Source organism: Macrotis lagotis, chromosome X (assembly GCF_037893015.1).
Source record: "Macrotis lagotis isolate mMagLag1 chromosome X, bilby.v1.9.chrom.fasta, whole genome shotgun sequence".
NCBI lineage: Eukaryota > Metazoa > Chordata > Mammalia > Peramelemorphia > Peramelidae > Macrotis > Macrotis lagotis.
The window spans coordinates 455,896,889-455,924,643 of NC_133666.1; the positions used below are offsets into that span (position 1 = coordinate 455,896,889).

Consider the following 27,755-nt stretch of genomic DNA (forward strand, 5'->3'; position numbering starts at 1 on the left):
GCCTTTGTGTGTGTGTATGTCTTAGATTGGCACTGCCATTTTTAATTAATTTAAATTGCAAATACCTTTTTTAAAGTAGAAAACATTTTCTGTGAATATTTACTAGAAAGTCATTGGACCATTTGAAATCTAGTCTATATCATATCAATCCAAGCTACCACTTAACTATGCTAAATAGGAAATATGTTATGTAAATGAAACTAATGGAATGTATAAACCAAGACAATGGGAAATCCAAAAGAATTTATAATTGTCTTTGGGGGCAGCACATTTATTTTTCTAATTCTATATTGATTAAACTTCTATTAATGTGCAATGACATTTTCACTCAATCTTAGATGGTTAAAAAGCTAGAAAAAAACCTTAAGGCTCATATAGTCCAACCTCCTTATATTTATAGTTGAAACTGAGATCTATCAAATTGAAGTGATCTGGAAATGTCATAAGGTAGTTAAATCACAAAGTTGTAATACTCTCAATTATTATTAGTAGAAGTAGTAGCAGTCTAATACTAGTAGTAGTAGTAGTAGCAAAAGTAGCAGTGGAAGTAGTAGCAGTTGTAGTATAGTACTAGCAAAAAATAGTGGCATTAGTAACAGTTGCAGAAGCACTAGTATTGGTAGTTGTAGCGGCAGCAAGCAGCATCTGCAGCTAACATTTATGTAGTTAAATGAGTTGACCAAAGAACTGGAAATTAAGAGGATGCCCATCAATTGAGAAATGGCTGAACAAATTGTGGAATATGAATGTGATGGAACACTATTGTTATTTAAGAAATCATGAGGGATTAGCCTGGAAAGACTTGCAAGAACTGATTCTTAGGGGCAGCTAGGTGGTGAAGAAGATAGAGCACCAGCCCCTGGAGTCAGGAGGACCTGAGTTCAAATCCAGCCCACAGACATAATTACTTAGTTGTGTGACCTTGGGAAAGTCACTTAACCTCACTGCTTTGCAAAAACAAAAAAAACATAAAAAAACCCTGATGCTTAGTTAAGTAAGCAGAAGCAGAAGAACATTGTATACACTAACAGCAACATCATAATGATCATCTATTATGGACTTGTTCATTTCAGCAGTATAATAATCAAAGACAGTTCTAAAAGACTTGTGATGGAAAAATACCAACCACATCCAGAGAAGGAGCTGTGGAGTTTAAATGCAAATCAAAGCTTACCATCTTCAATTTATAAAAGTACATGATTCATATGGATCTATGTTTATCATGGCTATATATGTATTACCTCTCTTAGATTACTTCCTGTCAGGTGGAGGGGGAAAGGAAGAGGAGGGAGAAAAATATAAAATTCAAAACCTTGCCAAAAAATGATTGTTGAAAACTACTGTTGCATGTAGTTGGAAAAATAAATAAACTGCAAGGAGACAAGTGTCAATGGATTACAGACTATGTAGTGGTGAGTAAAGTGCAAGAAAAATAACAGAGGGTCAAGTTATGAAGGCCTTTAAGGAATGTCAATAAAGGATGTTACCTTTGATCATGAAGATGATAGGGAGCTGGTGGAATTTATTGAATGGGGGAAGGGGAGCTTACATGGCCAGATTCACACCTTAGGAAGATTACTTTGACAGCTGAGTGAAGGTTGAACTGGTGTGAGAAGAGACTTAAGGTAGGTAGAGAAGGCTATTGAAATGATCCTTGAAATAGATGTGAGGTGATAAAGACCTGCATCAGAGTGGTAGTATTATCAGAAGAGAGATGGAAATGTGAGAACTGTTGCAGAGGTAGAGTTGATAGTACTTAGTAACAGATTGGAAATAGCAGGAAAGAGAAAGGAATGAATCAGGAATGACATCTTGTGTGAAAGGCTGTAGTGCACTTGACAGTAATTAGGAAATTAAGAAGAAAAAGGGTTTATTGGGGAAATAATGAATTTATTCTTGGTTATGTTGGGCATATTAAAATTTTCTAATTGAACTTCCATATCAAGATGATCATTAGACAGTTGTAGATATAATACTAGACAACAGGAAAGAGGAGTAGATCTGGGAATTATCTGCAATCTGAATGCATGGGAACTGATGAGAATACCAAGTGAAATAATATAAAGGGAGAAAAGAGGGCCTGGGACAGAGCCTTGGAGGTCACCCCACTTAATGGGCATGACCTAAATCAAAATCAATCTAAGAAGACTGAGAAGGAAGCAGGATTGTAAGAAGTAGTAGACAGGGAGTGAGAAGAGTCAGGAGAAGGAGAGGGTTATTGACAAGGGGCAAAGGTTGTAGATAGGTCAGAGATTACTGTTAACTTTGGAAAGTATAGTTTCCATTAGATGATGAGGTTAGGAGCCAGATTGCAGAGAGTGAAGAAGAGAATGAGGGAAGAAGCAGAGGCACTGATTATTGGCAGCCTCTTCAAGTTTAGCCACAAAAGGGAGGAGAGATATAACATAACTAGCAGAGAGAGATGGATCAAGTGAAAGTGTTTTGAGGATGTGAGAAACATTTATAGGCATTAGGAAAGCAATCAGTAGACAAGGAGAGACTGAAACTTAGTGAGAGAGTGGAAATGATGGAGGGCAATCTATTGGAGAAGATGAATTTGAATAGGATAGCTTGGGCATGTAGAGGGGTTAGCCTTGGTAATAACAAAGGTCACTTTTCATGTGAGATAGGAGTAAAGGAGATTGTAGTGTAAATTAAGTATTGGGAGACATGGCGGAATGGATAACAAGGAGCTCTTTTGGTGTATGTAATCTGAGGAAAGGATCTCAACACGGGATGAGAGAAGCCATGGGAGGCCTGAAGAGGAATGAAAAAAAAATTAGAAGAGGTGCTATGACAAATAGGATAGTGAATTATTTGGAATGTATAAAAAAATCTGCAGGGCAGCTAGGTGCCATGGTGGATAGAGCGCCAGCCCTGGAGTCAGGAAGATATGAGTTCAAATCTAGCCTCAGACCTTGGGCAAATCACTTAACCCCATTACCTTAAATTTTTAAAAAATTGCCTTTTTGCAGTAAGAGACTAGCTGAAATTATGAAACATGAATTTGCAGTGAATTCAGTCAACATGCTTCATTATTTCAGTTTTACTCAAAAGCACTTGTGTAGGAGAGAAGGTAATAAGTAGATGGTGAAAGATGAGCTTAGCAGGGCAAGATTGTCAGTAAGATAAGGAGGAAAAGGATAGTGTACAGTTGAACTGGTTCACTATTAAGGTCAAGATGAAGAAGAGAGGACAATGTAGTTAGTCCAGGGATAATAGCTTGAGAAGGAACTGAGGGATGGAAGAATTAGAGATCATAGTGAGGATTAGGAACATGGTTTGGACAGATTATAGTTCTTCCATACACCTGCATTTTATGTGGTTTTTAAATGAAATAGTTTAGAATAAGCATTGTTTTCACAATACTCATGACAGAAGTTAAAATCACTACATGGATATGAGAATACAATTATTTTTCTGTTCTTGCCTTCTAAAAAATAGGTATTTTTATTTATGTAATTTCTCCCCCTTTTCTCAGATAATCTCCTGCTAAGGTAAGAGTACTGAGAGATAATTCTTATAGTTCATAGCTGAATTTGGTATCTGATTTGGCCAAAAACCCCAAAATTTACAGCTTTCTCTTTAATTTTCCCATCAGTACCAGCAAAGTCTTAAATAATCAGAATTTCAAAGAAAGAATTTTTAAAATATATATTATTTATTTTTTTAGGCATTTCCCAATTACATACAATTTTTTAAACATTGTTTTTTAAATTTTGACTCTCAAATTCTCTTGGTGTCCCTCCCTTTCCTTACCCTTTGAGAAAGAAAATGATGTTATCAGATAATCAGAATTTCAAAGGATATAGTCCCTATCAAATGCTAAAGCCATACCTATTGCAATCATCTTACATCAAGTTTTTAAAAAATATGGACAAAATATCTTCGTTGATAGAATATAAACTCCTTGAAGGCAATAACTGTTTCTTTTTTAAAAAAAAATTTGTGTATCCTCTGTGCCTAGACTAGTGCCTGATTCACAGTAGATGCTTAATAAATGTTTGTTGTTAAATAAAAAGAATTTAAGTAGAATTGAATTATATTTCAAATTTTTAGGTTTTGATATAACGTATTTTGGCTGTTTAACTTTTTAAACAGGCCATAATTTAAATATATCCAAAAGAACTGAGATTTAAAATGTTATTTTCATTTCTACAAAGAAGATGAAAATCATATCCCTTCTCAATGGCAGCAAAATCCCCTGATTTCAGAAAAAAAAAAATCCTCTCTAATAAGAAGAATGACCTTCAGTTTGGAAAGGAGATAACAAAAATGCTGTAGTGGATAGGGAATTGAAGCCAAAAGTAAGTGAGGGGAGTGGGCAAAGTAAGAGAATACCTATATGTTTTCTGTAAGTTCAAATTCCTTGCTTCAGAATTATATTCCAGGTTACTGAAAGAAATTGCAAATGTGATTACTAAACTGCTATTGCTGCTCTTTCAGAACTAGAGTAGTGACCCAACACTGGATCTGGGCAAATGTCCCAAATTTCAAAAAAAGGGGAGATGCTAGATACAACAAATAAACAGGTCTATGAGTTTAAACTGGATTCCTGATTTAAAAAAAATCTCTAATAGATTTTAATAATCTGTGAGAGTAATTTGTGAATCTGAGAAAGGGAAGAAGAGATGTAATGGATGCTTTGAGAAATTATGAACAGGAGTATATCTTAAAGAGATAAAAGGAAAAGGACACACATCCTTACACACATATATGGAAAGAACTGAAACTAAGAAGATCCTCCCTAACTGGGGAATAGGTGAACAAATTATGTTGTACAAATATAATGGAATACTATTATCTATAAGAAATAATGAAAGGAATGTTTCAACCCATAAACATTTGTTAATCAGCTACTATGTACCAGGGCTGTGCTAAACTCTAGGGGTACAAAAGAGGCAAAAGATAGTCCCTGCCTTAAAAGAGTTGACAATCTAATAGGGGAAACAACATGCAAACAAACATATACAAAGTAATCTATACACAGGATAAAGGGAAAATAATCAATAGAAGGAAACACCAGAATTAAAAGGAGTTGGAGAAGGCTTCCTAGAAGGGTGGAATTTTAATTGGAACTTGAAGTGAGGAAAGACAGTGGTCATAGTGGAGGAGGAAGAGCATTCCAGGCAAGGAGGATAGCTAAGAATCAAATGGAGTGTCTTGTTTGTGGAAGAGCTCAGAGACCAGTGTCATTGGATTAAAGATTATGTTCCAGAGAGTAAGGTATAAGAAGGCTGGAAATGTAGAAGGAGGCTAGATTATGAAGAGCTTTGAACGTCAAACAGAGGATTTTGTATTTGATCATGGAAGCAAAAGAAAAAGGCAAATGGAGTTTTATCGAGTTAGGGGAGTTATATGATCCAACCTGCTCTTTAGAAAAATCTCTTTAGTAACTTAATGAAGGATAGATTGGAATGGAGAGAAACTTGAGGCAGGTAGGCCCATCAGCAGACTATTCCAATAATCCAGGTATGAGGTAACAATGGTTGAGGGGATAGTGTTATCCTCTACTGTAATAGGAGAGGTGGGAGGTGGGGAGGTTTAATGGGGAAAAAATAGCAAATTTTATTTTGTATATATTGAGTTATCCTCATCAAAAGACAGAGAAATTTGGGCTGGATGATAGTAGGCTTAAAGACTGAGTTGGAAAAGACTTTGTTGATCATCTACAGTTAGGTAGATTGACTGGGAAGATGTCAATATGAAAGATCTTTAATGAAGAATTCTGAGGATCTCTCCTTGGTCTCGTGTTGTTCAAAACATTCATGGATAACTTGGAAGAAACTATAGCTACTATTGTTATCAGATTTGTAGATATGAAGCTAGGAGGGATAACTAATACATTAGATTTCAAAACCAGCATCAGAAATTCTTTACAGTTTGGAATTAGTTGTTAAGGGGGAAAAAAGTAAAATTTAATACTATAAATGTAAAGTTTTATACTTAGCTTGAAAAAATCAATTATATAAGTTTAAGATTGGAAAATTGCAATTGGGAAGCAGTTCGTGTTAAACCAGAGAATGTTAGTGAATTTCAAATTCAATATGAATGATTAATGTAACATAATAACCAAGAGTTGATATAGTATTAATAGAATTATGATATTTAACATGAATGTACTATTCCATTTTTTTCTGATTACATCAAGTACTCTGAAATTAAATAAGATAATGCATGTTCTATAAACTCAAGATGGAGTGAACTTCAACTTTGAATTTCCCTTGGCTCAACTCCTTCTGTCATCTTTCGCCAGGTCCAAACATCCTAGCTGATGGATTCTTGGGCTGTGTATCTATGGCAACAAGGACTAAACTAACATCAAATCTGTCTTGAGCCAAGACTCAAGATCTGTTCTACTGAATAAAGCACTAGAAATATTAAGTACACAACCAAGCAGTTGTTTTACTTAAGCAGTGGGTCAAAGAAACACAGTCGAGTTGCTCTTTATGCCTTCCATGGTTTATAAAAATGCACTCGATGACTAACACAGAAGTAAAGGTTTGTTCCACCAGATTTGAGGAAATATGGAGAGGGTCAGGGATAGAGGTTCTATATGCTCCTCAAAAGGCTTTTCTCTTCCAAATTACTGCAAAATACAGAACAACTTGAGACCCTGCTTCTTGTATTTCAAGTATTTGAAGATAGCTAATATGTACTACCTGAAACTTAACTTCATTATTCTAAACACTACCAGTTCTCTCAACTTATCCTTACATAGCATAAACTTGAGGCTCTTCGCCATTTTGATTGCTTAAAGTATAAAAGTATAGCTTAGGCTATACTTTAAGTTCCTGAGGGCAGGGACATTGTTTTGCTTTCTTTTTGTATTCCCAACATACTGCACAATGACTTGAGCATAACAAGTGAATGTAATGGACACTTAATAAATGTTTTTTTGATTGGGTTGAAATGAGAGGGTTACCAGAATAAGAAGATGGTATATAAGAATCAGAAGTAAGAAATTAGAAATAATTAGGTTACATCAAGACAAGACTTGGGGGATATGCCATCAGTCTTTAAATATTTGAAGGGTAGTGATAATGAAGAGGGATAAGATGTATCATGCTTGCTCCTGGAGGTCAGAATAGAACCAGTAAATAGAAGCTAAAGGGAAATCGATTTTGGCTCAACATAAGAAAAAAACTGACTAGCAAGCAGATTTTTTCCCATAAATCAAATGGGCTGTCTGAAGGGATACTAGACTCTCTACACTGAATCTCTTCCAAGAAGCCAGAGAACATTCACTAAAGCTAAGAAAAGCTGGAGAAGTGACTATGACTCAGGATTTATATGGGATTTTGGCTAGATGATCTTGGTGGTTCCTTTCATTGCTATAATTCTATGGTTCCATAAAGAGAATAGTGGGAGAAAACCTCAAGAAGAGGAAAATAGTAGTAAACACAGGTTATTTATATAAGCCTTTCAAGAGAAACTTGATCAAAGCTCATGCCCATTTGTACAATTAAAGAAAATAATTTTTCAATCCCATTCTCTAACCAATCAATTTATTAAATATTCATTATCTTCCAAGCCCTGGAGACCTTACATTCTATTGGGGGAGGCAACAAGTTCATGTGGAACGTTTTTTCCTAATAAAAAATAACCACTACCATTTGAACTATGAAATTTTGAATGTTTCTATAATAAACACAAACACCCAAACTGGGAAGGCAAAGTTCAGTGAGATGAACTTTGAGTACAGAGATTTTAGTGTACAAAGTATCTTTACTTTCAACAAAACATGTAACAATAGAGTCTGATGTGAATGTAATTTCTAAAAAAATCTTTAAAGTATCTTTTAAAGAAAAAAAGAAAACAGAAGCAAAACTAACGTTCTTAGGTAAAAAAATTCAAACTCAGATTAGTGAATTAAATACTTATTCCTAAAACACTGAGATATTTTGTGCAAAAATTACAACAGAAAGTATTGTTTCTATTAAAAAATATTAGAGGAATTTACAGGAAGTAGAAAAAAACCATTTGGAGATGTGTTGTACCTTTACTTTTTATAGAATACATAAAGCACTTGATGTAAAACTATCTAAAGAAAAGGATCACTATCTTGAAACTTGGAACAGGGCTACTTAAGGTGACAATCTGATAACTGTCTATCTTGAGACAGGGCCCCCCAGACCCTCATTTACCTCTTTCTCTTTGTCCTTTTCTCACTCTGGCCAGTTTTCCCCTTCTGTAGCAACGCCAACTGTTTTTTTTAATCCCATGCTATTGATATGATGGTCAAGAATGGGTAGAGGGGGTGGTACATCCTCCACCCACCATGACAATCACCCTGGCCATTGCAGCCATGTTAGAAGAATGCAGAGTGAGACCTTAGACTTTAGCTGGATTCATAAATAGGTGAACTGGACCAAGCCCATTGACCAAGACAAAGAGGTGGGAAGACTTTACTGCCCAACTTTCATGTTGCTCTGCTCTGATGTTGTCTGGGAGAAAATTAGGCTCAGCAAAGCATAAGACAAGCCTCTGATCCTGAATTAAGATTTGAATTGCTTTTCAATTAAGGTAAGCACCTAAATGGTGCAGTAGATAGAATGAAGTAAGGAAACCTCCTTTTCCTTCAAATATGGCCTCAGACACTTCCTTGATGTGTCACTCTGATATGCAAGTGACTTAACCCTGTTTACCTCAGTTTCTTCATCTTTGAAATGAACTGAAGAAGGAAATGGTAAATCACTCCAGTTTTCTTTTAATGACTCATGAAGAGACAGACAGGACAACAATATGAGCCTGGGCTGGTCTCTTTGTTTTGTGTTAATCCTCAGCTGAGTTTGTAGTTGGAGGGTGGTAAATAGACTGTGGTCGATTATCACATCCCCATCACTGGCCAGTTCTCTGCTAGCTCCTAAGACACTTGATTCCATTTCCAGGAGAGAGGGAGAGAGAGAGAGAGAGAGAGAGAGAGAGAGAGAGAGAGAGAGAGAGAGAGAGAGAGAGAGAGAGAGAGAGAGAGAGAATTCTAATGTGACTGAATAAACTGAAGAGATATGTCCTATGGTGATGAGTTGAAACTATTCCCCCACACCCAGTAGAGTTTGGGTTTTTTTTTAGGTTTTTGCAAGGCAAACGGGGTTAAGTGGCTTGCCCAAGGCCACACGGCTAGGTAATTATTGTCTGAGACCGGATTTGAACCCAGGTACTCCTGACTCCAGGGCCGGTGCTTTATCCACTACACCACCTAGCCGCCCCATCAGTAGAGTTTTTATTTAAGGGAATCTGGAGGCAAGTGATTGATTTCTCACTTTTTCCTACCTCCTTTGTTCTTTACCCCCATGTAAGCCATTTATCCTTTGTTTAATCTATATAAATTTGCATAAAAAGGAAAAAACAGTATCCATTTGAAGTATTCAGTTTCTGCAGCATTGGACTATATGTTACTATAAAAAATTTATGCATATAAAGACTACCTTTTTTATTTTACTGAAACTTTTAGACATTTTTTCTCCTTTGCATTTTTATTATTATTTTCCTATTTAATTTGTAAACATAAAAGAGAGGTACAGATTGTGTCTTGTTTCATCTCTTTTTCTCTTAGTATTTACCACAGGTCTTTACACACACAAGTGCTTAATCAATATTTGTTGAATTACATTGTTCAATTCAGGATCTGTTACTACAAAGACTATATGATAAACCTTATATCACTGAGTCATAAAATCTCCACTGGAAGGAACCTGGGAGGTCCTCTTGTTCAAACAATACCTGAAAGGGAAACCATCTCCATATCATTTGAACAACCAGAATTGAAAAGGTTTTCTTCAAATTTTCCCCAAATTTGCCCATTATTTTTATGTATTAATATTATTTCTGTCCACTGTTATACAAAACAAACTTAATTCTATTCATTTTTATAACCCTTCAAATACTGGCAGACAATTTCCATGGTCCCCACTTTCTTCTCTTCACTAGATTATACCTTTACAATTCCTTTCAGTGACCTTCATATTGTATTCTTTCAACTCCCCTTTCCCCCATCCCCCTCAATTTCTCTCTTCCTCAGCACTTTGGTCATCCTCCAGAATTTTAATGTCCCTACTAAAATGGAATGCCCAAACTTAACTTACTTCTCCAGATGTATTCTGATTAGTACATAGAATATGTAAGGAAACAGCAGTACAATTCCATTACTCTGGTTTCAAAAGCAAGGTACGGTGGAAAAAAAAGCAATGGATCTGGAGTCAGGAGACCAGGGTGGAAATCTCAGTTCTGTTACTTATTACTTTTGTGATTTTAGGCAATCCAGAGAAGTACTTCTCTGGGTCTCATTTCCTCATCTATGAGGGAGTTGGACATCTATTTTCTATCCACATCTCTAGGGGCAGCTAGGTGGCGTAGTGGATAAAGCACCGGCCCTAGAGTCAGGAGTACCTGAGTTCAAATTCGGTCTCAGACACTTACTAATTACCTAGCTGTGTGGCCTTGGGCAAACCACTTAACCCTATTTGCCTTGCAAAAACCTAAAACAAAACAAAAACAAAAAAAATACATCTCTAGTTATAATCTATGAATCTATAACTATGCTGTTTAATTAATGCAAACTAAGTTTGTGTGAGCTTTTGAGGCAGACATCATACTATGATTACTATTGACTCTGAAGTTCATTGAAACACCCAGATCTTTTTCAAATGACTGTTGATGCTTGTACATTTGATTATTGATATTCAAATGTGAGACTTTATGTTTACCTCTATTAAACTTCATTTTATTAGATTAAGCTAATCATTTAAGATATTTTTGGATCCTAATTCTGTCAAATAATGTGTCTTTCATTTCTTTCAGCTTGTTTCATCTATAAATATGCATTCCATTTATGCCTTCCTTCAAGTCATTGATGGAAATGTTGAATATAACAGGGCAGATCCTTGGAGCCCTTCACTACAGACCTCACTCCGCTCTATTAATGACTATTTTGGTGCCAGTCAGATAGAGAATTCCCAAGGCCCTTTTAATTCTAACAGTATATGAATCTATTATCCAAACCATTTTTCCCTAGTTTGCAAGAGAATCTGTCAAATGCCTTGCTAAAATCTAGTTATATCATGCCTGTAACATTCCTTTAATATATTACTCTAACAACCCTGCTTTTAAAAAAGAAAATGAGATCATTCAGGCATGAACTTCTAATACTGTTTTTTAGAGATTACCACTTCCCTTTCTAAATGTTCACAAAGTAAATCTAATATTTTTCCAGGAATAGAAATTAAGTACATTGGCCTACATCTTGAGTTCCCTCAGCTTTTAAAAATTCAAATAAATTTCTAAATGCTATCAATATTTTTTAGTAATTTTTAGTACTTCATAAACCATTCAGTTCATTGAATATTTATTGATTCCTTCCTATGATCCAAGCAATGTTTTAGGTTTATAGGTTTTATGTGACTTTCAGGCATAGGCTACAACATAATCTTTAATTTTATAGATTTGTTTTAAATGCTTTATTTAAAATATTTATTCTAAATAAAAATTTATAATAAAATTAAGAAATGAAAATGGATATAATTTTCAAGGATACCTGACTGTCAGTTGTAACTGTTTATCAATGAAATTTAGTTATATAACAGAAATAAATAGACAAAATATTTTAACAAGCATGCCATTCTAGCATATCTAGGCAGAAGGAAGGATAATCTATGACTTTGCTATTTTTCCCTTCTTCAGATACTTTGTATATGGAATGTCATTCTCCTCTATATAGAGAGTTAGTTCAATATGGCTACTTTTCCCATATTTATTCTTTTTAGTGACATTTATACTTTCCTATACATGTATTTGGGAGAAAATGGTTTATAATAAGTTTTCCTTTTTTTCAAATGTTCTTCATTTTTTTCTGTTTGTTGTCTTCCTTCCATTTTTGTCTTTAAAAGTTCTGGTTAAGAACTCCAGCATTGGTTAGATGCTTCCCAAGCTTTCTTTAATTTGGCTTTTCTTTCAATTGCTTCATTTTAAGAAGGAAAAGAAGGAAGGAAACAAGCATTTATTAAGTGCCTACTATGTGGCAAGCATTGTGCTAATTACTGTATAAATATTATCTCATTTGATCCTCACAACAACCCTGGCAGGAAGGTTCTGTTATTATCTTCATTTTATAGTTGAGGAAATGAAGAAAAAGAGAGGTTAAATGATTTGTCTAGGATACATAGCTTCTAAGTATTTGAGCCCAGTCTTCCTGACTCCAGACCAAGCATCTGCCATATCACCTATATATATATATATATATATATATATATATATATATATATATATTATATTTATATTATTATAATATTGAATTTAATTGTTCATCATTCTTCATGAGTTTTTACAAATTTATATTCTAGTCAAGCATTGCTTGTTATCTTTTATCTTTCTGGCACATGAGTCAAAAGTTTTAAGGTGGTTACTGGGCTCTTTTTGTGTCCTTAACAAGGTAGTAAATTTACTTTGTTTACTCTCTTAAAAATAATTATTACAAAATTGTTTTCATTCTATTATCCATTTTCTATTAAAATTTTTGATTACTTGTTTAAACAATTCAGGATTGAGTTATTTCAATTTTACTCTATTTTTATCATTTTTTTTCTTTTTATTTAGCTGGGCAATCAGGGTTAAGTGACTTGCCCAGGGTCGCATAGCTAGTATGTATCAATTGTCTGAGACTGGATTTGAACTCAGGTCCTCCTGACTCCAGGGTCAGTGTTCTATCCATTGTACCACCTAATTGTGTTCTATGTAAATCTTTCTGAGGAGTACATGGAGTTTTCAAAGAGAACTAACATCTCTGGTATGAGGGCCCACAGAGCTCTTTTCAGCTCTTCATCTGCCTTCGATGGTCACCTGGCACTTAACAATCACTTGTTCCAATGAGCTCATGAGAACAATTAATTTCCATGGCCACTATGGCAACTGAAGCAGGCATCATGGAGGACTTAGAACTTAGTCAGATGTCAAGGACACCAAGGTCATCTGTTTCATCCCAGGCCAATAACCAGTCCTGCCACTAGATTCCAGTTGTCTTGACTTCTGTACTGTCACTGGATTTGGGAAAAGAATGAGGCTGACTACTTTGTACAACTCTGCCTCACATAAGTACAATTTGTGCTCAAGTAATCCTGTGATGTCATTGGTTCAGTTTGAAAAAGGACAAACAACAATCTTTTTCCTAATATTTTTCCTTGCTTTTTTACTAATTCTAATCTTAGTTATGCTAACTTAATGGTGTTACTATGCACAAACAGCTGATTTAGGGGTCTCTCTAATATCAATAATAAATATATTCCTGTCTGTTAAAATATATTTTTTTGCAAAATTATATAGCATTCAAAGGACAATAAAATTGTGTATGCCCTTTGATCCAGCAATACCACTTCTATATCTCCCTCTGTTCTATAGAAACGACAAGGTTTTGACTTTTCATTTCTTGCTATTGGACCATACTTTTCCATATAGTCTTTCCTTACCTCAATGTTTACTCACTTTTGTTCTAAAGTTACCAAAGATCAGAATATTTATTGATTTAATGTACTCTGGGTTCAACCCGTTTTGTTTTTTTTTTAGATTTTTCAAGGAAATGGGGTTAAGTGGCTTGCCCAAGGCCACACGGCTAGGTAATTATTAAGTGTCTGAGGTCGGATTTGAACCCAGGTACTCCTGATTCCAAGGCCGGTGCTCTATTCACTGCGCCACCTAGCCGCCCCATCCAATCAGTTTTTAATATAATTTCTTCACCTCTTTATCTGCAGTAACCAATATGGTATGTACAGAAGCTGCACTTATTTTTATAGTTGTCTTTCAGCAATACTTATTATTAGAAAGAAAACATATGATAACCAAATATTCCACAGAATGGCGGCTCCTGTTATTTTTGGTTGTACAATAAAATCTACTCCATTAACTCCTTTCTTAATCTCTCTGTAGGAGTTCTTATGAATCATCCTTCTATTTTGCTGCAAGTTACTTCTTTCTTCTGGTTTTGTTTATAGCAAGAATTCCAAGATTGTGATGATTCAACTTTTCCAGTGATATAATAAAAATAATAGTTAACTTTTATATGGTGTTTATATGCACTATCTCATTTGATTCTCAGAATAACTCTATTACTATGCCCATTTTAGAGATAAGGGAACTAGGGCTAAGATAGGGGAAGTGACTTACCCAGGTTCACACAAGTAATAAATGTTTGAGTCAGGTTTTAATCTCAGATCTTCCTAATTCCAAGTCTATCCCTTTATCCTTAACATCATTCAGTTGAAATGCCTATTTGTTGGTCACTGGACAATGATCTCGCATTTAGAGTATCAAGTCAAATTAAAACTTAAAGCTGACCTAAAGACTATGACTCTTAGCACCTTCTGTTCCCTTCCCACCACTCTGCCACTGTCACTATAGAGTTTACCTTCCACTGACATAACCTTCAAGAGAACACAGAGTCACTTCCTTTATGAATAATAATAACTTACCTGAAGCTATCTCCTTGCCATGTGGCCTGTAGTCTAGTCACCATCTCTGCCCTGGAACTTGGGCTCCTATCCTTGTGACTTTGGGCTCTGAAAGGTAAACATTTACCTTATTTTTCTCAGTCCTAGGCCCACCATGCTACTCTGGTCATTTCCATGTTATGTCACACTGAGTGTACCTATCTACCTTCCACCTCTACCTTTGAGGACAATAATAAAAGCAACATCATCATTTCTGGAAAAAAAATCTTATCAATAATTGTGTTATAACTCCAAATATCATTCCTTTAAACTTCCCTCTCTAAAATTCTCCTTCCTAGCCACCACTCTCTAATATGTTTTACCTTCTCCTTTTAGAATCTCTACTCCTTGAGAGCAGGATGCCAATCCCAGTAATATGCAAAATACCTACAACTTCAGAAAGAGCTGAGGAATGGTCAATAGAGTGTTTGCTGCCAGACAGCTCCAGGAGAACTACTAGAAGGAAAACAGAAGTCTGTGCAGATCTGACCAATGTCTTGATGCTTTCAGTGATGAGGAAAATTATGTCAAAATTTGGTTACCCAAAGAAGTTCATCAGTATTGTACATTAATTTCATAATGAATCCTAGATAATGGACAATGCTTTTGTGTTCTCCCAGTTACCAATAGAGTATACAAGGTTGTGGGTTTGTTCCTATGCTTTTTAACATGATATTTTCAGTCAAATTATCAAATGCCTTCAATGAGGTCAAAACAGGGCAACAAGATCAGCTACTGTACTGATGGTAAATTCTTCTACTTGAAATGGCTACAAGTCAAGACAAAAGTGGAAGGAGGGTTAGTGCATTATTTTGAGTTGTAGATGATTGTGGACTCAATGAAGCCTCTGAATCTGAGATGCAACAAAGTATGAATTGATTTTCTGCTGCCTGTGCTAATTTTGGCCTAACAATTAAAACCAAGAAAATACAGGTACTTCATCAGCTAGCACCACACTATCCATAGGTTGAATCATTGGTTACAGCAAATGGAGAAATTTTAAAAACTGTGGGTAACTTGACTTGGCAGGATACTTTCCAGGGAGCTACAGATTAATAATGAGGCTGACACATGCATTGTCAGAGGTAGATCAATGTTTGGGAAGCTTTGAAGGAAAGTATGGGAGAGAAGAAGTATTAGATGGCTTACCAAACTGAAGGTTTACAGAGCAATTGTGCTGACCTCAGTGTGGTGATGGGGAACTGAATTGCTTCCATAACTATCAAGGATTCAAACTCTATTGCAGAGAGTGTAACTCCTATGGGCTGCTCATATTATTCAAATGCCACATGTACACTTGCCAAAAAAGACCATTTTACAAAGAACTCAAGCAAGGCAAAAACTTACATCGTGGCCAGAAAAAAGCAGAAAAAGCAATACAGCATCTCTCTCAAGACCTTTTGAGTTGCTTGTCTAGTATGGGAGACACTGATACAGGATTGCCCAGCATGATATGCCCTCATCAGATAAGAGGCTGTGCTTTATGAACAAAGCAGGATAGAAGTAGTTCAAAAGAGCAAGATGTGCAAGTTCGGGGAATCTACCTCAAAGATTCACATGGCCTTCATGAGCCTTCCAAGTTCCACTGGTCTGATCAGCCACAGTTGGAAACATTGTAACTTGAACATAGAAATGTTATTTTGGTCCTTTTCAAGAGGACCCATTTCATCTTGAGTGATTTTTTTTTTTTACGTATTTAAGGCAATGGGATTAAGTGGCTTGACCAAGGTCACACAGCTAGGTAATTATTAAGTGTCTGAGGCTGGATTTGAACTAAGGTCCTCCTAACTAACCTAAGCATTGTCCATTATCTAGGATTCATTATGAAATTAATGTACAATACTGATGAACTTCTTTGGGTAACCAAATTTTGACATAATTTTCCTCATCACTGAAAACATCAAGACATTGGTCAGATCTGCACAGACTTCTGTTTTCCTTCTAGTAGTTCTCCTGGAGCTGTCTGGCAGCAAACACTCTATTGACCATTCCTCAGCTCTTTCTGAAGTTGTAGATATTTTGCATATTACTGGGATTGGCATCCTGCTCTCAAGGAGTAGAGATTCTAAAAGGAGAAGGTAAAACATATTAGAGAGTGGTGGCTAGGAAGGAGAATTTTAGAGAGGGAAGTTTAAAGTGAGTGATTTTTTTTTTATTTTATTCTTTTTTTTTTTTTTTTTTGCAAGGCAAATGGAGTTAAGTGGCTTGCCCAAGGCTAGGTAATTATTAAAGCCGGATCTGAACTCAGGTACTCCTGACTCCAGGGACAGTGCTCCATCCACTGAGCCACCTAGCTGCCCCTTGAGTGATTATTCTTGAGTAGACATAGGATAGGTTCACTGTAGTACTTTCTAATTTAGTTATACTAACAAGATCAAGAGCATATTCTATCCCTATACTTGTCAGTTTACAAAATAAATGGAAGCTTTATTTTTTAAAAGACTTTCCTTGAAGCTAATTACATAGTTTCTTTTTAAAATTGTTTCAATTGTCAGAAATGCATTTTGTTTTCTTCTCATCTCAACCTTCCCAAACCTACAATGAAGCAAAAAAGAAAAGAAAATTTTTTGCAACAAATGAGTATAGACAAACTCCCACATTAGGATTAGTCCCAAAATGTGTATTTCATTAGCTTATTAGCTCTCTGTCAAAAATTGGTTTGTATTCATCATTATTTCTCTGAAATTATGGTTGATCATTGCATTGGTGAATTCTTTTGCTAGTCTATCTAATTATTATCTTTCATAATTGTTGTCAAGAATGGTCAAACTAATTTACAATTTTACTAACAGTACATTAATGTGTTTATATTCCTGTAGTCCCACCAATATTTGTAATTACCTTTTTTTTGGCCAATTTTGCCAGTTGAGGTGGATCTTCACTTACTTTAAATTTCTTTACTGGTGATTTCAAGCATTTTTTCATATGGTTATAGATAGCGTATTATGTTTTTTTCTTGTTGATATGATTTATGATAGTGGTTATCTTTCCAATATTTATATTTCTGATATTCATCTTATTTGATTGTAATAAATAATTTAAAAATATATTGCTGTCCATTATTTGTCAATATTTACTATATTTGTATAACCATTACTGATATTTTTCTACATGTTTATTTTTTGGTCTTTTCTATGCTATATTTGAGAAATAAAAGTATATTTGCCTCAGGGACAGTTAGGTGGCTTGAAAGATAGGGTACTGAATCAGGAGGATCTGAGTTCAAATTTGTTCTCAGACACTTATCAACTGTGTGACCTCAGACGAGTCACTTAATTCTAATTGCCTCCAAAAATATATATTAGCCTCATAAAATAAATGATCAAACTTTACACTTTGATACTTCAAAGTAATGCATTGTTGAGGTTACTCTCTGTTTCAGTTCAGATTAAAAACCATTTAATTCTATTTAACTCTTGTCTACTTCCTTTTATAAATCCCATACAATGGTTCCATCCATCTGGTGGCTCTTTTTAGAGATCTCTTAAAATTGAATAGATACCAAAGAAACAAATAGGTTACCTATTGTTTATAGATCACTCTAATTACATTGGTGGACCTCCTCTTTTTTCTGTTCAATGTTTGCCTGATGTATCTTCTCCTATTAAATATTTCATTGACAGTATTTTGTAGCACACACATACATACACACACAAACATACATGTGCATGGGCACACACATCTCCCACAGATCTTCCTATTTTTCTTTTGCTAATCTACAACTTTAATTCTTCAGACATTGTTGTATTCCATAACTTGTGTCTATACAAAATTATGGGAAGAATATTGATGATTTTTTAAAAATGGACCTTTGTTTTAAGGAGAACTGGGGCTATCATAGGTTCACAGACCCAGAGCTACAAGAGATCTTGGAGGTCATATGGTTCAATCCCCTTATTTTATAAATAAAAAAAAATGAATTTCAGAGAAATTAGGTGATTTATTCAAGGTCACATAGTCAATGATTCTTGTCTTTCATTATTGAAGACCAAAATGATATCACTATTGTACAGTCTTGTATTTGTTTGAGACAAGTTATATTGTGTCTGGTTGTGGTTGTTTAGATCAATATGAGCACAGGATGCTCTACCACAGGTTAGGCACAAATAGTCTATGTGAGCACCTGGGGTGCTTACTCTAAATTTACATGTATCACATTTCTCTTGAGCTTTTTCAATTCTGCCTTCCTCATAGAACACAGCACCCTCTCTGATAAGGGCATGCCATGCTGGTGGTTCTGTGCCAGTGTCTCCCATGCTGTACAATCAATTCTAAAGTTCTTAAAAGAGACTTTCAGAGTGTCCTGGTATCATTTCTTCTGACCCCCTTGTGAGTACTTGTCCTATTTGAGTACTCCATAAAATAGTCTTTTTGGCATTCCTAACAATGTGGCCAGTCCAATTGTGCTATGTGAAGTAATGCAGGAATGCTTGGCAGTTTAGGTCCAGAAAGGATCTCAGTGTCTGGTATCTTCTGCCAGGTGATATTCAGAATCTTCCTTAAGATAATTTAAATGCAAGAGATTCAGTTTCCTGACATGGTGCTGGTAGATTGTCCAGGTTTCACAGGTATATAGCAATGAAGTCAGCACAACATCTGTAGATCTGCAGTTTGGTAGTCAGTCTAATACCCCTTTTCTCTCATACTTTTATTATGGAGCCTCTCAAATACTGAGCTAGCTCTGGCAATTCATGAGTCCAACTCACTGTCAATATATACCTCCCTGGAAAGGAGGTGAATAAGGTAAGTGAACTTGTCCACAGTACTCAAAACTTCTCCATTTGCTGTAATCAATGGTTCCACATAAGAATGGTGTGGTGCTGACTGATGGAGCACTTGTGTTTTCTTGCTATTAATTGTCAGATCAAAATTAGCACAAGCAGCAGAGAATCAATCCATACTTTGTTACATCACAACTTCAGAGGCTGCATTGAGAGCACAATCATCTGCAAACAGAAGATCATGCACCAACATTCCCTCCACTTTGGTCTTGGCTTGTAGTCTTTTAAAGTTGAAGAATTTGCCATCAGTGTAGTGGCTGACCTTGAGGCCATGTTCATCCTCAGTAAGGCATTTGATAGCATGATGGAAAACATCATGCTAAAAAGCATGGGAGCAAGGACACATCCTTGTTTTACTCCATTGGTGACTGAGAAATCTTGAGAGCATCGTTCACTATATAGAACCTGGGCAGGCATACCATCATGAAGTTGATGTACAATACTGATAAACTTCTCTGGGCAACCAAATTTTGACATAATTTTCCATAAACTCTCATGACTGATGGTATGAAAGGCCTTGGTCAGATCTACAAATGTTATATATAGATCTGTTCCTGACATTTTTTCCTGGAGTTGTTGGGCAGCAAACACCATATTGACTGTTCCTTCACCTTTTATGAAGCCATACTGGCTCTTAGGGAGGTGACCATCTTCCAGATAAAGGATCAACCTATTGAGAAAGATTCCAATGACTAAATGAGAAATATTCTTGTGATTGTCATGGGGCAATCTATTTTCTTTACCTTTATAGAGAGAAGCAATGGAAACATCCTTGAATTCTTGGAGGATAACCTCTTCATACCATATAACCAGGGAAATTTCAGTCAGTTTTTGGATGAGCAATGGACCCCCTACCTTGTAGATCTCAGCTGGAATAGAATCAGCACCAGGTGCTTTGCCACTTGAAAGGAGCCTAATGGCATTCACAACCTCCCCTTCAGTTGGAACTTCAGCTAGGGACTGAGCGACTTCAACTTGAGTCAGAAGGTCAGTGGCTTCTACATTATTGATGAAGTTCTGTTAAGAACACTGTAGAAGGGGGTGGCTAGGTGGTGCAGTGGATAAAGCACTGGCCTTGGAGTCAGGAGTACCTGGGTTCAAATCCTGTCTCAGACACTTAATAATTACCTAGCTGTGTGGCCTTGGGCAAGCCACTTAACCCTGTTTGCCTTGCAAAAACCTAAAAGAACACTGTAGAAGAGTTCAGCCCATCCCTCTAGGATCATATCCCTATCATTAATCAATGCGGATCTGAGTAGTTGAGATGCACTATAGATCTGTGGCCCATAAATAGCCTTCAGGGAATCATAAAAGCACTTCGGTTTGTTACCAGCTGCAAAGAACTGAATTTCATCTGCCTTCTCACTGAGCCAAGAGTTCTGCATAAGCAATAAACAGGCACATATAAATCCCAATCTTCTGAGAAGGTAAGCCCACAAAGAAAAGATGTTCATTCAAGGCATACATACAGATACAGATACACTCACATATAGACATATATACACATATATTATGTATAGTCTATTTATTGCTTATATGGAAAAGAAATGGAGTTTGGTTTTTCATCGTGAAACAGAAGTGGATCATGTTATGCAAGACTCTGCTTTGGAGCAGTAGAATTAGTTGTATGAACCTCTGAGTTGTATAAACCTCAGAACAATCTAAATAGCATCTTCAGAATTGGTTGAGGAACATACTTCAGGACCTGCTCCTGGAATAGCTGACAGGAGAGGGAAAAAAGATTTTTCATCTGATACCAGGTGGCAAATTGAGTTGAGGGCTCAGAGAATAGCTGGGTTGGGAGAGGAATTGAGTTTAAACCTCAAAGAAGAGCTGATTTCAGAGTAGAGTCAAACTGAGAGCTTAAGAGAAACCCCTGACAAGGAATGGGAATAGACCTCAGAGTTTGTTACATGTTTTCTGAGAGGTAAAAATCCCTTTGAGCCCAACTAAGGCATTAGACCTAAAAAATATGTGTGGGGTTTCTGTTTTGCTGAAAGAGTTTAATTTTTTTTTCAGTTACCCAAAAGGGGAAGAACTGAGTGCAGCAGCCAGAAGAGAATTTGTGCAGTTCATCAGTGAATTGTTGTGCAGACTGTCTCTAAAAGGGACAAAAAATATCAAGGCCCAGAGTTCAGTCATGAGGTTGCCTGTCACATGTGTCCTGCTCATGTAGCTCATTATAATTCTGTAAATTTGTGTCCACTTTCTACCTCTGTATACAAAATGCAACAATAAAGTAGTATGTGTCAGATTTTTTTTGGGGGGGGGGTTTGCAAGATGATGGGGTTAAGTGACTTGCCCAAGATCACACAGCTAGGCATTAGGTGTCCGGGGTGGGATTTGAACTCAGGTCCTCCTGACTCCAGGGCTGGTGCTCTATCCATTGTGCCACCTGGCTGCACCTTGTATGTTCCACATTTAAAGATTATTAAGCTTTATTTTTGCTTTGCTTTCTGTTTATATTCTGATTAGTAGTTAATTTTAGGGGCAGCTAGGTGGCGCAGTGGATAGAGCACCGACCCTGGAGTCGGGAGTATCTGGGTTCAAATCCGGACTCAGACACTTAATGATTACCTAGCTGTGTGGCCTTGGGCAAGTCACTTAACCCTCATGGACTTGGGGGGGAAAAAAGTCATCTTTCCTAATTTGCTAAATGGGAAGCAGCACACTGGTGGGGACTCAGGAACTCTAGTTGTGAGTAGCAGAAGTGTAAACTTTTCACTAGGGGTTAACTTTAGAATTCAGAGAGATTGAGTTGCTTCAATGTGGCCACTCCCTCTGAACCACCAATATGATAGTGTGAGTGTAGGTTGGGTGAATGTAGCCCAGATCAAAAAAAAAAAAAAAGATAAGAAGGTGGCTGCTGAGACAGGCCACATTATTGAAAGAAAACACATAGGCTATGATTTGAATGGATGTAAATCACCTGGAGTATCTTTCCTGAGGAATCCATGAGCTAGTGTGAATATTTCCAGAATCAATTTACTTTAAGGGAAGGACCAAGACCACTATAAACAGCACTAATTTTTTGTAGTTGCACAGAGATGTAAGTTTCTGGGGAGTGTGGGGGGAAAAAAATTAAAAATAGATATCAGAGGTAAGCCTTCCAGGGACAAAGTATGACCAGGGAGAAATCTTTAAGGTGACTCTGGATTCAGGGCCTTCTACCTTCTTTCCTCTGTCCTCTTTACCAATACTGAAATTGCCTATTCCACCATCTCTAAATTGTGATTTCATTAAGCTGGACCTATATCTTTGTCTCAATCTGGCCAAAAGAGTATTTCCTTCCATTCTGAATGTCTTCACAGGAGGGAAGCAAAAGGATTTGAAGGCAGAGAAGTGGATTTGAATTCCAGCTCTGTTGTCTTCTACCTGGGGAAACTTTGGACAAGTCATTTGACTTTCCTGTGACTCAGTTTCCTCAACTTTTAGACTAGAAGGTGATATCTAAGGGAGCTCTAAATCCTTTGATTCTAAACATATAAGATTAGCTTGACTGATTTTAAATAGTTTACCTCTAGGCAAATGAATCTACAATTTAAACAAAGTATTCCCATGCTTGGAAAAATTTATATCCCTCAGATATTTCCCAGGACATGGGAATAAATGTTAGAGAAAAGAACAATATTTTTTAAAAGGGTAAACTATGTTTTAATCACAGTGACTAATTACCTGTTATGTATAGTTAACTGTAATCAAAAGAAGTTTATTCTAGTAAATATATGTGTACGTGTGTGTGTACTTTTTTCTTTAAGTACACTTTTGCAAAGTTACATTAAGCCTATTACTTTCTTGGAACTGTCTACAAAGCTATGGTTCCTATAGTAACTCAGCCACATCACATTCTTTACACATTTGTGGCATGCATTTTTGAAATAACATGCAATTTACTGTACTGCATTACAATTGATATACAATTTATGGTATGCACCTGCATTTTATGGTATGCTCTTAAGATAGAATAAGGCAATAAAATACAAGAAATTGACAAAATACAAACATAGGTACAATATGGTAACTGGGTATATGGTAACTTTATAACTTAGTAATTTTTTGACAAATGAAAGCTTCCTTTAATCTTAGTTTTGAAAAGTTTTGTACCTACCTTTCAAATAGGAAGATTAGGTAGGAATATACATGGTAAAGATAGAATGATTCCTTGTTTTTTCATAAGTCTCCCCTGTGAACAGTTTTCCTAGAAGAGTAAATTATACCAACATGCAATTATTTAAAAGCTTGTGGCAATAAAATGAATTTATACATTTCACACATTTACATAAACATTAAAATGATTGCTTTTCAACTTCTTATAAACACATTGAGAACATCTGAGTAAATAAATGCAGAGGATATTAAAGTCTCTTTTGCTTTGTACTAGTCAGTTGCCAAAACTTTCTCATTCTTCCTTAATGGCATTTTCCAATTATACCTATTTCCTTCCAAGAAATTAATTGCTCCATGCCTTTGGATCAATGTAGTCTCCTTTTAAGTCTCTCTACCTCCAGCATTATCCACCTCATCTTTCCAAAGTTCTTTCCCATCCCCAACCCCATCTCCCATTTTTGTGCTTTAACTATCCTATTTTCTCCTTAGCCCCAGTGGACTTTTGTCATGCTATAATTTTTTTTATGCTACATATTATTGCTTTTTTCTATAACTTATGCTTGTTTATATATTATAAATTATTATATATTATATCTAAAACTGTAGCTAATTTACATATTTGTGTAATAGAAATCCACTTTTTAGAAGGCTTAATCTATCTATACAATTATTTTTGCATCAGCATTCAACCCCTTGATCTAAACTGGGCTTTTAGAATCACAGAATTAGAGTTGGAAGGGACTTTAGAGATCATTTATTCTTTCTACATCCCCCATTTTACATATGGAAACAACTGAGACTTAGAGAGGTTAGATGATTACCTAAGGTCATACTAATGATAGCAGTAAAACTCCAGGCGACTGCTTTTTCTTCTATTTCATGCTATATAAAGTAAATAAAAAGTGAAAATTTTCCTGTATCATGGAATTTTGAAGGTGTAGTGAATAGAGTGCTGGGTCAAGAGTCAAGAAAACCCGAGTCCAAATCTGGCCTTAGATACTTACTAGCCATGTGACCTTGCAAGTCACTTAGCTTATTTGCCTCAATTTCTTCATTTGTAAAACAATGATAATAATAGCACCTACCTTCCAGGATTATTGCGAGGATCAAATGAGATGATAACTGGAAAGTACTTAGTAAATTGTCTGATATTACACACACACACACACACACACACATACACATGCACACATATATGTTAGCTATAACAACAACTACTACAGCTACTATTTTATAAGATGAAAACAGAAAAACACTTGACTGAAAATTATTGATCAGAGGTTTCTAGGAACTGGCACCGAAAGGACTCAGAGGTCATCTTGTTCAGAAAGATCAAATGACTTGCTCCAAGTTCACACAGCTAGTAAATAGCAGAGATAAGATTCAAAACCAGGGTTTCTGACTCCAAATCTCATGGGAGAATATTTTTAAAAGTCTTGTAGCTGTTTAGATTTTTAAGTTCCGCCCTACCCCCAAATAAACAAACCAACAAACCTTAAGATCTATATACCTTTTCATCTAGCTTTATAAAACTTGATTAAGATTTGAGATATAGCATGGAGCTATGGAAAGATTACTGCAACAGAATAGAGTTGGAGTTTGAGTTTTTGCTCTGACATTTAATAGCTATATCAACTCTTGAGTAAATCACTTAATTTTTTTTTAATTCTATTAAGTTATGGGATTAAACTAGATCATCTAAAGTCTCTTCCAGTTCTACATTGCATGAGTCACCTATAATTATTCTTGCCATCCATTCATCCTAAGCTATGTTTTGTACTGTGGGATCCAATAGTTAGCAACAGAAAGTCAAAATGTTCCAAGTTTTCAGAAACAACAAATTCCTAAGAACACCTAAAAATGGTAATCAAAAGTTTGGAAAGTTTATTTTAGGTCTCTTGCTGGATTTATTTTAAATTTTGGGCACGGTACAAATTCACAAAGTTAGTTTAAAAAAATTCAAATAAGTCAAAAAGTCACTGTATTTAATAAAATAAGTTTTGTAAGTTTTAGAAAGGTACAGTGTTATTAACATGTATTTAATAAGTTGTAGGTGCTAGGAAAACAATACAACCAACTTCTCCATTCTAAGAAGGGAAACAAGTATATATGCATGTGTTCAGAAACATAGTGATATACAAAATAAATCGAAATGAGCAAAAATAAATACAAAGTAGTTTGAGAATCTTTTACAATGTACTATGAATTCAAATTCAAATGGCACAATCCATAGAGTCCTGGCCCCAAAGTCAGGGAAGATTCATTTTACTAAGTTCAGATCTGGACTCAAATATTTACTGCTGTGTGAACCTAGGTAAGTCACTTCACTCTGCCTCAGTTCCTCATCTGTAAAATAAGTTGGAGAGAAATAGCAAACCACTGCAGTATTATTGTCAAAAAAAACTCCAACCCCAAACAAACCCAAAATAAGAGTATGAAACAACTGAACAACAATGAAATATTAAATTGGCTTAGTATCTTTTGTAGTATAACATATAGGAATGAAATGAACTTAAATTTTTAAAAAATGGCCTTTCAAGCTACAAAGTTTCTAATCATACTAGTAATTGACTTTAGTTCAGATATATATATATATATACACACACACAGTAAGTAAAATTGTTAGTCCCTTCAGGTTTTATAGTGAAATTCTCATAGCTCCCTTCTGATAAATTTAAAACTTGAAATAAAGAAATAAAAACAGAATAGAATAAAATAAAATCATAAAATAAAAATTTCATATTTACTCCTAATAAACAGTTTAATACCACAAAATAAATATTTAACAAAAATAAAACAAGGCTGCTTTCCTTCTATAGACAATGGTTGATAACGCATGTTATTTTATCAGGACAACTGCAGATTGAGTAACTCCTTCACAGCAGTCAATGAAGCAACCTGTGAACAAGAAGGAAATGACTAGTTTTTTCAGCCTGCCTAATTTTGGGCAAAATCACAACTCTAAATTTCACTCTATGGTGTCAGTCTGACTGTCCTTTGGCTGTACCAATTAAGCAGAAGCCTGAGAATTATTTGTTAGGAGCCAACTTTCAAGTCCCCATCTCTTTTTTGGGGACTTTTGTCAAAATCATCTTAACTTGTTATTGATTTAGGTCCCTTCCTAGCTTTGGGGTAAATGAACAGTAAAGTGGTTACTTTTTTCTTACTTCCCAGGGAAGTCCTAACCAGTGTTTGAAAGGTGGCAGATATATAGATATAGATATAGATATAGATATAGATATAGATAAATTTAGATATAGGTATAGATATATAAATAGAGAGAGATATGGATATATATGATATATAGGTAGATATATGATATATAGATTTATATGATATATAGGTATATATAGATGATATATAGCTATAAAGATATAGATATGGATATATGATATAGAGATATATGATATATAGATATACATAGATATATAGATGAAATATATAGATATATGCCATATAGTTATAAAGATGTAGAGAGATGGATATATGATATATATAATATAGGTATATATAGATATATAGATGATATAGATATGATATATAGCTATAAAGATGTAGAGAGATGGATATATATGATATATATAATATAGGTATATATAGATATGATATATAGCTATAAAGATGTAGAGAGATGGATATATATGATATATATCTAATATAGGTATATATAGATATATAGATGATATAGATGATATATAGCTATAAAGATGTAGAGAGATGGATATATATGATATATATGTAATATAGGTATATATAGATGATATAGATATGATATATAGCTATGAAGATGTAGAGATGGATATATATGATATATATGTAATATAGGTATATATAGATATATAGATGATATATAGCTGTAAAGCTGTAGAGAGATGGATATATATGATATATAGATAGATGTTATGTAGATGAAATATAGATATGATATATATATATATACTATATAGATGTGCAGTTATATAGATATATATCTCTACACGCACATACGTTACTGATGTTCGGCATAAAAGGTTTTGGTAAGAATTTTCCAAGGGCCCCAGGGGCCCGGAGCCAGGGCTGGATGCCGGGCGATGGAAAACGCAGCCCCGAGAGCCCCAGGGCCGCGGCCGCAGCCGGGAGGGGCGCCGCGCCCCGCCCCCGCCCCCGCCCCCGCCCCCGAGGGAGCAGCTGCTCGGGAGCGCGCCACGGAGCCAGCTCCGGGATGGGCGCCTCCTTCCCGCCCCGCCCCGCCCCTTCCCCCCCCCGCCCGACGGAGTCTGCGCGCTAGGCCCTGGCGTGCGCGCGCACGTCCCTCCTCCCATTCGGCCCGCAGCCCCGGGGGGGCGGGGCTCTGTCGGGCTGGTTCCCCTTCCGAGGCTCCCCGCCCGCCCCGCATGCGCAGTGCGCGCGGGCG

General features: G+C 35.8%; 1 long non-coding RNA gene across 3 annotated transcripts; it reads right to left on the reverse strand.

The window, feature by feature from the left end:
• Nucleotides 1–8,077: 8,077 nt before the first annotated feature.
• Nucleotides 8,078–27,462, reverse strand: LOC141500487 (uncharacterized). 3 transcript variants are annotated; one of them, XR_012471942.1, is made up of 5 exons: nucleotides 27,346–27,462; nucleotides 24,184–26,260; nucleotides 23,364–23,453; nucleotides 14,457–14,543; nucleotides 8,078–8,874 (listed from the first exon to the last, which is right to left on the reverse strand). It is a non-coding gene; the product is annotated as an uncharacterized LOC141500487 (long non-coding RNA). The 3 variants fall into 3 exon arrangements; XR_012471943.1 differs by lacking the exons at nucleotides 8,078–8,874; nucleotides 14,457–14,543 and adding an exon at nucleotides 18,349–19,925 and having other exon boundaries at nucleotides 27,350–27,462; XR_012471941.1 differs by lacking the exons at nucleotides 8,078–8,874; nucleotides 14,457–14,543 and adding an exon at nucleotides 18,349–19,925.
• Nucleotides 27,463–27,755: the final 293 nt, after the last annotated feature.